A 9,751-nucleotide genomic window follows, 5' to 3' on the forward strand; every position below is an offset into this window, starting at 1 on the left:
ACTACGTCTCATACTCCAGTGAGTCGTAAAACACAACTCTAATTTCTTCATTGCTAAGGATTCTTCTTCACCAAAAAAATTGGCATCTTGTTTTGAGTATATCTCAAATTTCTCAATTTTTTTTTTAAAAATTTTTCACAACCCACTCTCTTGCAAAAGAAAGAATTTCTCCCACCCTTGCCCCTTGCTTGGTGTCGACCAATAAATGTATAGTTTCTGGCCAGAAAATAAACTGTCGACCATTCAAAACACCAACAATAAGCCTGGTACTTAAACCATGCCCCTTGACGATGGGCTATGGCTTCTCGGTGCTCAATTACAAAGGGATTTGTCCTTGGTTGAGCACCTTGTCATTGCCTGATTTCGGAACTGCACTCCTTCCATTGGCATACCTTCTTCTTGGCAACATTATGATTCAATTCTTGTGTCCCATCGGGTGTGCCAAATTTGTTTCCACCAAATTCATCAATCTCAAGACCGTTGTTGGCTGAGGAAACTATTTTGATTTTGTTTTTCAGGCGAAGATGGATTCTACCAGTGCCTTGGTAATCCAAGGATTTTTAAAAATGCAAAGATTGCAATGCCAAGAAGAAGGATAGGAAAAAAGTTGATTATTGATAAGAGAATGTCAACTTTGAATACAAACAATGCCTTCTGAAACATAGGCCAGATGACATATTACTGTGGAGTTATTCTCCAAGTAAAACCTAAATGAATGTCTCTTGAAACACGGGCCAATGAGACATTTGGGCCAGGACCAACCCCAACAAAAACTACCTCTAAAAAGATAAAGAAAAGTATAAAAGATAAAGATTTGTTGGATTGATTTGTGGATTCTGTTATTCATTGCCAGCATCCCTTATATAGTTGTTGCTGGCAATCCCTTGTAGTTACTAGGTGGTTAAGTAACTTCCCATGATCCTATTTTCTTCATTGGTTATACCATCTTTGGGTGTAGACCGATGGGTTGATTATTTTTTGGTCTAACTCTATTGACTGAAGCTAGACGTCAATAGTATTTCGGTCAGATGACCGAAAATAGGGTGTAAACAATAGTGGTGAAAGAGGTCGGGTTGGGTTGGGTTTTTTAAAATCCTAGCTCAATCCTGAGTCTTCTTAGCTCAACCAAAGTCCAACCCAGCCCCAGGTAGGGCTGAGATATTTCAGCCCAAGCCCAACCCTGGTGGGCTCAGCCTAGCCCAGCTTGGCCTTGATTGACCCTGATCGGGCCGGGCTAGGCCAGGTTGGCCTTGATTGACCTTGATTTTTCCTGGGGCCTGGTTGGGCCTAACTTACCCTGCTTTTTTGCCATTACGTCGTCCTTTGCATTAAAAAAATGAGACATATGTAATTGGGTTTTAGTTTGTTTCATACTCAATTGATTATTAGACTTTTATTTGGGTTAAAAAACTATACTAATCTTAAAATTGTAAATATTTTGTTCAATAGATAATTAGCCTTTTTTTTTTTTTGGGTAAACCAATAGATAATTAGATACTAAACAAAAACCAATAAATAATTAGATATTAAACAAAAATTACAAAATGTAAACAATAAATTGTAAAGCATAACCTACAATAGCTTAGCCTGAGGCCTCAACCCTGGCCCAGCCCAACCTTGACCTAGGGCTTGAAAATTTCAATCCTAACCTGCTCTCATGGTTGAAAATTTCAGCCCAAGCATGTTCAAGCTCAGGGCGGGTTTGGGTCGACAGGGCCAAACTTACACCACTAGTAAACAGGTTTGTGAGGTTACAACAGAGGTGGAAAATCATCATTCCTCATTCAAAAAATGGACAGATAAAGCTGGTGAGAATGGTGAAAACTACACTTTCCATTTTACATTTTCTAGAGTGTTTAAATCAGATTATTTATCCTTAGTCAGCGCGCCTTGGTTCGTAATATTAGAGCATGCACAAGAAGCCAAAGTGAAAGAGAGGGGCGGGGGGGTAGGGGAGGAGGATTACTTCCAGATTGCAATAGGCAGGAATTTTAAAAGGCGATTACATAGACATCTGGACTGATTGTGGTTTATTGGTACGATAGGTCTCTCAACAGTCTTACCAATGGCCATGGGAAATTTTTCATAATTTTTGTAGGATGTCAAAGTAATTTTACAGAATTTTATTCCTGTTTGTATTAATCGTAAATCTAAAGTTCTAGACAATCTAAGTAACAGATAATGTATCTTCTTTTCTTTGTAGTTAATTTATTTTCTTTTGTAACAGATAATGTATACTTTTTCCTGATCTTTTCCTCGTCTTTTCTTATATATATTTTTGGCACAGCGGCACAAATTTTTTTTTTTTTGCACATCCCTGCCTGAAAAAACCTGCTCCCCCTTTGAAAAAATTACACATCTCTCTCTCTCCCTCTCTCTCTCCGGGTTTCCCAAGCGTAAACTACCCACACAAGCACCTTCGGGATCGGACACCTCCCAGGACCATTTGACTGGATGGGTTATACATGCTCCCAAAAAAACGAATTGTTATCACCTCCAATTCGCTGCCCGCTCCAATTCCCTCCAATTCCTCACATAGGAGCAGAAATGACCACCCTACCCCCTACCCGAACACACTGCCCAAGGTGGGGTAGGGTGGTCATTTCTACTCCTATGTAAGGAATTGGAGGGAATTCGAACGGGCAGCGAATTGGAGGTGATAAAAATTCCAAAAAAACACATTATTTCTTATTTAATTTTTTTTATTTATTTTATTACAAAATTTTCAATCCCCAGTTTAACAGGTCAAAAGACTCGAACCATCCAGAACTGGCCTTTTTTTTTTGGCTCGAATCAGAACTATGAATTACTATTAATGACCTTCAATAAAAAAAAAAAAAAAAAAAAAAAAAACAAAGGTCTGAAAAAGAAAAATAAAATTCAGAAAATTATGTGGAGGGAGGTGAAGAACATTGCATACAAGTGAAGAGCTAATGAGCATAACCACCGAGTTTTGGATAAATAAACCCAGGCAAAATTTTTTGAATACTTTGCAAACACTATCTCACAAACCAAATACTTAAGGTTACATTTGGTATGCATTCCAAAAATCTAAATTGTGTATAAAGGGAAGGAAGTCAATGAACTACACATCTTTATTCGAAAGCTTTCGGAATCATAGTGGATTTAAAAAAAAAAAAAATTAAGGGTATTTTTCGTATACTTGGAATGCATTATTGACCTAGAACACATTCTAGGATTGCATACCAAACACAGCATTAAAGGACCATTAAATGATTGAGTGCAGTCAGTTGCCTCATACCTCACCTTTGCAAGAAATCTTTGGTCAATAGTTAACTAGTAGAACGAACCTATATAACATTATCCCACACCACCAAAACCCATCACTTTGTATATCAAATTATTTGACCCTAGGAAGCAATGAGTTGATAAAAGATGGTGCTTTCAAATAAAAGATGAACTCCTGATTAAATTATGTGAATTGATCCTCTAAATTATATGACATCTTACAATCATTAGGAACAGCTCTTAAGACTTCCATTTGATGGAAACACGTCATCCTCTGAACCATTGATTTACTTATCATTAGCTAAAAACACAGTTTATTATATTTCTACTACAGAAACATGTAATTTAACCCAGCATTAATAGTCTTTGGTAGTAACAACTTTGATGCTTGCTGTCCCCCAATTTTGGAATGTGGTTTGCTGATGAAGAAAAATACCTGGAAAAATAAATGATGACGGCAATGCCTTTTCCGAGAGAGCAGTGCTGCATTCAAAATTCTCACCGTCAACTGATCAGCTTTTTATACAATTGCCACTGCAACTCATTCAAGTAATTTTCCACCTACAGTATGCTGTCGAGCCCTAACAAAAACAAATAAATCCTTTCTCCTGAGACACCATCCTTTTTGCAGGTGCAGTTCCAATGATCCTCCCAATATAACCATCACAAAATAGTTACTCTTTAACAGAAAACAAATGTATTCTTCTCTGACAAAACCATCCTCTTTGCAGGTGCAGTTCCAACGATCCTCTCAAGCTAACCATCAGGGAAAGAAAAAAAACATTGTTACACCTCATTAAGCTAAGAGTCAATGGACTGGAGAAATTCTGTTCTTGTCATAAAAACACCATAGGCATTACCCGGAACTGATCAAAGCAAGAAAAGAGCACCGTGCAGGTCATGTTATGCGAGCCTTCAAGCATATTAACAATCTGTAGTGAAAAAGAAGGGGGGGGGGGGGGGATTGTAAATTCTGAATGAACCTCAATTAATGATATGCCTAGATGATACATTAATCTTAAGGTGACCAAGCTCAAAAGCGGAAAAAAGAAAATTACAAGCCACATGATTCAAGGTTTACCTCCGGGTAGAATTCTTTTGTTTCCGGAAGAGAGTAGATTATTAAATTCTATATGCCACGAATCTGTTTTACAAGAATAACATAGTGAAAGCTTAAATCATGAAATAACTAAAGATCAATATAAACACATTAATTGATCTTATATGATAATAATATGTAATTGCTGAGAAATAAAATATGTAAAACCTTCAAGGATTAAACATTAACTATTCTGGAGTTGCTTGATTTCAAAACCTGTGCTTTGGCTCTCTTGTTGGTTTGGTTCTTCCATGTCAAGCTTGCCAACTATATTTGTGATATTTCTAGGGAGAGAAACTGTATCATGTAAAGCCTAATATTGGTATCCCAGTTCTCCACAATGTAAGGGGTTTGAGTAGTATTCTGGTGGGGGAAGAAATAGAGCAGCTCTCTGATTTTTGTAATGTTTCCGTTTCTGTTGGAACTTGGAAGTTATAACTAGAAATTAGAGTAAATTTGATAAGATGGCATTATGTGGATGCTGATCTTGGTTACAACTGGAATGACTCTTGCTCCCTTGCTCCTCTTTTTAATTTTCTACTTTTAATGAGTAACGCAACTGTACTTCTTTGAATTAGAACATCAGAATCCTCAAACTTGTTTCAATTGTTTTGACAACAGTAACAAATGGTTTAAACTTGGATTTGTAATGCTCTATGCACAATTCAATTTTGGGTGAAGAGTAACCACCAAGGACTATAGAATTGACGAAGGATTTGTGAGATCCAAGTTTTTACTGGATTTATTGATTCTATCCTGAATATATTACCTGATTTTCTTGACAGTAGGTATATGTTACTACGAAAATATTATTTTGCGAGGAAAGGGGGAGAGAGTGGGGGAGCTGCAGGAGAGAGAGAGAGAGAGAGAAGGGGGGGTTTGGGGGGAGAGGGACACAGCGGGGGGGGTGTGGGATGCAGCAGAGCGTGACAGTTGGCCATGGGGAGATAGCGGGGATGCCTGGCGGTGCTCTGCACCTTGGAGGTGGCAGTGGCAGAACCGTCAGAGGAGGAGGTGGTGGTGGTGGTGGTGGTATGGGTAAATTAAGAAAAATGAAAAGAGGTACCCCAAACATAAGATCAAACATGAGGTACCATAGACAGTTTCTCCAAACAAACCTAGGTGTAATTTACCTTTTTTTTTTTTTTTTTGGTTAGTCATCTTATGTTTTCCACAACTTGGTTTTAGGAACTAATATATAGCAAGTCAGTTACATCATTCTATAGCTTCATACATATATTTTATAAATCAAAATTTTATTGTACAGAGTATGCTTGCGCAGTTGCGCTAGAAAGAACCTTATATCTGTGATAGAAGTGAGCTCTCTCCGTGTAGATCATGATCTTCCGCTTTCCTCCAAAAAACCAAACCCTTGCACGAGATATATCACTCTGCTTTGTGTACCTAAGTTTCAAAAGAATAAAAAGCCAAAATGATCTCTGCATGACTCTATCTAAACTTTGCACCCAAAATTAGTAAATGAAATGTCACTAGAAAAACTATTTAAAAATAAAAAATCTTTGAGCAAATTACATGCACCCCACCTAGTGCTTCAAACATTAACGGAACACCTCCCATAGTTTCAACATTCACATGGACCTCCCCTGGACGATTGTGGGGGTTAAATAATAAACCCTTTCCATTAAGTTGAAACAGTTAGGTGTAGTTAAACATTTAAAAATGGTCATATTACCCTTCAAAATTTGACATAAAACCAAATCATCTTCCTCCATCTATCTCTTTCTTCTCCAGCGATCTGCGATGATAGAAATCATCATCGGGGATTTGCTAGTGAGGGAGCTCCACGCTGCTGTTGCTATAACTCTACTCGCCAGCGATATTGAAGAGAAGAAATCGGAGGAGCTCCACTCTCTGCTGCTGCTATAAATCTCCAAACCGGCTCTGCTCTGCTCCACTGTCCTCTCCGGCAATCTGCTATTCATCAGCCTTGGGGTCGCAAAAAACGCAGCAGCCGTGTTTTTGTAACAAGGGCTGCGGGCTCGGATTACTATGCTACTTTGGATCTCAATAGAAATGCGACGTTGCAGGACATTAAGGCCTCTTACAAGAAACTTGCTCGCAAGGTTCATTGCAGGAAATTAAGACCTTTAACCGAAGAGGTTTTCAGAGATGATTTTGGTGGCGATCGTGACGGAGCTAATGGAGGAGTACATGGTGCTCCTTGCTAGGGTTTTGGAGCATATCTTCCTCGAAGCCCCCTTCCCAAGACGGATGCGCTTTCTCATATTCAGTAATCTTCCTTATGCTTCTGCCACCACTACCACTCCAAGGATGATTCGAGCCGCAGCATAGCCATCCTTGGATGGAGAAGTTTCTCTTATGATTTTTCTTCTCATCTTTTTTTTTTTATCCCTTCTTGTTTCTTTTTCCCCATTTCTTTTCGTTGATTTGGTGAGATTGTACTTTGTACATGAAGAGTAGTATGTAAATATCGTTTGTCCTGGAGATCGATCACCCTCATTTAATACTTAGAAAAGATTTCGACTTTGACAGATCAATATTTCCATCAACTTACAGAATCAAATTCCCATGCTCTTACCATTTGAAGCAGGTCTAATTCAAATATTCAAAGCTTGAACAGATCAATATTTTTTTTCTCATTCTTCTTTGCTCATCCCTTTTATTCAGGCCATTTCTTGAGATGGAAAGTTTAGGTGTGGGGTTTGTTGTATCGGAGGAGATTAGTCCCTTCTTTGGTACTTCCCTTTGGCCATCCCAAATTTCTGAAAATAGGGTTTGGAAGGAAAAGAATTTTCTGAGGGTACTAGAAGAGTGTAGAAGGGGATAGCAGGTCAATGTCATCATGTCATCGTTGGTTTTTTTTTTTATTGAGCAAATTAAAAAAGGGTAAAATTGTCTTGAGTAAATTACTCCCCCCTCCCCTTGATTATACTCTAATGACAAACCCCTCCCCTGGGTTTTGAGTAATGACTCTCCCCTCCCCTGCATTCCCAAGATTCTATCAATCGTACCCATTCCGTTAAAATGGGCTGTTAAGTGATGACATCATCTATTTTTTTAAATCCCAAACTGCCCTTATATTTGTAATATTCCAATAATACCCCTAACCATATCAAAACCCTAAAAATTTAGCCACCACTTCCGTAGCCACGATCACCACCATGGCTGTATCCACCACCGCTGCCCTCACGAGGTCCAAAATGAGACTGACGCCATTGATGGTGATGATGAGAAAGCTATGGGGATGCACAAAGGAAAGACACTAGAAGATCCACATTACACAGTTCAATATAGATGCAAGGAACGGATCAGGTTCGAAACCCTCCACTGCCTTCATCTTCCATATCTTGTATATGGTTAAAACAGGGAGAGATAGAGAGAGAGAGAGAGAGAGAGAGATGTGAAGACGAGAGAAAATTCCAATTGAATGTAATAGTGGAAATCGAAGCTTAAAATGGAACCCTAGAGTGACGGTAATGGCGATGGTCAAGAGGCAAACAGGAAGATCAAGTTACAATTTTAGAAGTAGAAGCTGCTTTTGCTGAGACAGCCAGAGAGTGAGATAGGGTTTCAAAAATTCTGTCTTTTTTGAGGTTTTGTTTGACGAAGAGGGAACAGATAGAACCTTTGTCTATATCTTCTTCAGATTAGGTGCGACTTCAGCATTAGAAACAAAATTGTCTTCCTATGTTGAGGGGTAAGCGATAACACATCGTCGATTTCAGAGGAGATCTGTAACCTTTACTCAACATGGGATTCATCCAAAACCATACTGCTCTAGACAGCGAAGAAGCTGAAGCGTAGAGGCTAACATTCAGGTCGCTCAATGAAGAAGGCTCTCCCAATATTTCATCTGGTTCCAACTCAGAAATTCGTTTCTCCTGTCGTCGTAATCCCTGTTGATCCTCTAATGGCGACGAGGAGAAGAAAAACAGATACAGGGATATTAACAATAATCAAACTTCTGAATATTCCCTGTGTGTCTCCGTTATTCAATGAATAGAATATATATATATATATATATATATATGTAGGTTACAAGGTTCAATCCTATTAATGTTGGGATGAGAATAAAGAAAGCTCCACTTACATGAAGGAGTGGAAAGAAACATAAAATAACAGATCCATTTACATAAGAAAGTGGAAAGAAAGATATAAAAACAGATCCACTTACATAAAGAATAGAAAGGAATATATGTGAGACGTGTGCTCCTTGTGTACCATGCGTTGAGAACGGTAATAAGCAATGAAGAACACATCGTCCGTTCTTAGCTCTGGTTCCTGTTTCCATTGAACAGAGCTCAGGCGACTGATAGCTGAAACAGAGAACAAGCAAACAATGGCGAAATTCGTGACCCAGTAAACTTGAAGCATCATTGGATGAGAAGCGGCCTGGAATCTCTTCTTGTGAAGGATTAAAATCGCAATACCTAGATGCATTGCAGTTTGTACTAGCGGTATTGAATTCAATTCTATACGATTTGGAGTTGCAGGAGGAGGATGAAGAAGAAGAAGTGGGTCAGAGGGCAATATAGTCTTTTTCAACACTTAACAGCCCTTTTTAACGGAATGGGTACGGTTGATAGAATCTTGGGAATGCAGGGGAGGGGAGAGTCATTATTCAAAACCTAGGGGAGGGGTTTGTCATTAGAGCATAATCGAGGGGAGGGGGGAGTAATTTACTCAATTGTCTTTTACCTTTCAAAACTAACACCTCATTAACACCGTTAGCCATCAGGGGGAACTATGTAAATGTTAAAACTATGGAGGGTGTTCTGTTATTGTTTCAAACATCAAGGAGGTGCATGTAATTTGCTCAAAATATTTTAAATGATAACACAAAGGGTTCAATATAAACTTATAAAATGAGAATGGACAAGAGTCTCACTCGCTAAGCATACAGAAGGATGCACTCTGGGACTTCAAGAAATTACGAATCCGAACAAATTCGAAGTAAGAACTTATAAATATCATAATTCCACCTGGTATATATGATATGGATTATCAAAAATAAATAACAATCAAAGAATTTCTTTCAAGTCATCCTTGCATCAATATTAGTTATGCTAGCTACAGAGTCATTACCTCAATAGAATACTTCATTTTAGGGAATACCTGCAAAAGAAACTACTGGAATCATATTTTGATGCCTAACCAAAACAAGTAAATGATAATACGAGACAGCTGCATACATTCACACATAAATTGAAATTTAAGTTTTTCAAGAACATTTTAAATGAGAGAGAGAGAGATAGAGATGGCAACCTGTCTTCAACTCTATTGCACCTCAACCACCAAACATCTTTCCCCCTAGATGCATGGAACTAAAACTAGACCTCGAGACGAGATGAAGGGTGAAATCTCTTTTTATTCCACCTCGGTCGAAATCTCAGTCGGGTCGAGATCTCGACCCAAATGCCA

General features: G+C 38.5%; 1 long non-coding RNA gene across 1 annotated transcript; it reads right to left on the bottom strand.

The window, feature by feature from the left end:
* Positions 1 to 3,557: 3,557 nt before the first annotated feature.
* On the bottom strand, positions 3,558 to 9,313 carry LOC122647482. The gene is made up of 5 exons (XR_006330904.1): positions 9,219 to 9,313; positions 5,647 to 5,752; positions 4,331 to 4,393; positions 4,110 to 4,181; positions 3,558 to 4,005 (listed from the first exon to the last, which is right to left on the bottom strand). It is a non-coding gene; the product is annotated as an uncharacterized LOC122647482 (long non-coding RNA).
* Positions 9,314 to 9,751: the final 438 nt, after the last annotated feature.

Source organism: Telopea speciosissima, unplaced genomic scaffold (assembly GCF_018873765.1).
Source record: "Telopea speciosissima isolate NSW1024214 ecotype Mountain lineage unplaced genomic scaffold, Tspe_v1 Tspe_v1.0061, whole genome shotgun sequence".
Classification (NCBI taxonomy): domain Eukaryota; kingdom Viridiplantae; phylum Streptophyta; class Magnoliopsida; order Proteales; family Proteaceae; genus Telopea; species Telopea speciosissima.